Here is an 899-nt window from a genome sequence, read left to right as displayed (position 1 = left end):
GGGGATAATAATCAATGTAATGAAACAAGCTATATGAATGGTTGAATGTGAAGCTGATGATGTGCCCTGTAAAATTTCACTCAATGCAAAATAAAAACATTTAATTAAAAAACAAACAAACAAACAAACAAAAAGGGGTGCTGTGAGTGGAATCAACTTGATGGCAGTGTTTTTTTTTTTTTTTGGTGGTACAATAAGGTGGCACAGTGGTTAAGTGCCTGATTGTTAACTGAAAGGTTGGCAGTTCAAATCTGCCAGTAGCTCTGTGAGAGAAAGATGTGGTAATCTGTCTCTAGAGATTTATAGCCTTGGAAACCACATGGGGCAGTTCTACTCTGTCTTACAGGGTTGCTATGAGTGAAAATCAACTCAATGACACACAACAACAACTCTCTGAATTGCCTGTTCATATTCATTGCTCTATGTGGGTAGGGGGAATGGGGAGTGAGGAGTTATTTGCTTTTTCCTAGCTGATTTATAAACTCTTTTTGTTACCTATGGCTATGTTGTTGCTGTTGTTAAGTGCCGTCAAGTCGATTTCGACCCATAGTGACCTTGTTCCAAGGAACAGCTCGTAAGCTTGAACCACCAACCTTGAAGTTCAAATGACTAGCTGCAGTTCAAATCCACCAACTGCTCCTTGGAAACCCTACACAGGGTTGCCATGGGGTGGAACCGACTCAACTGTATTTAACAACAACAACACAGAACTCCTGGAGTCCTGGTGTGGCACTGTCGGAAAAGCACTGGACTGCCTCATCAGTGTCCTTTTGCTTCTTGTCTTTATCTTATCACTTTCTGGTTCTGGATGTTCAATTTGTATTTCTATTCAGAGATCATGAGTGGGTGGAGTAAGAGAGGCACATTTCTACCTTTTTATGGGGAGGTTGCTTTTTTTT

Source organism: Chrysochloris asiatica, unplaced genomic scaffold, assembly GCF_000296735.1.
Source record: "Chrysochloris asiatica unplaced genomic scaffold, ChrAsi1.0 scaffold00042, whole genome shotgun sequence".
NCBI lineage: Eukaryota > Metazoa > Chordata > Mammalia > Afrosoricida > Chrysochloridae > Chrysochloris > Chrysochloris asiatica.
The sequence above is the reverse complement of the archived record's forward strand: the minus strand, read 5'-3'. Positions refer to the sequence as shown.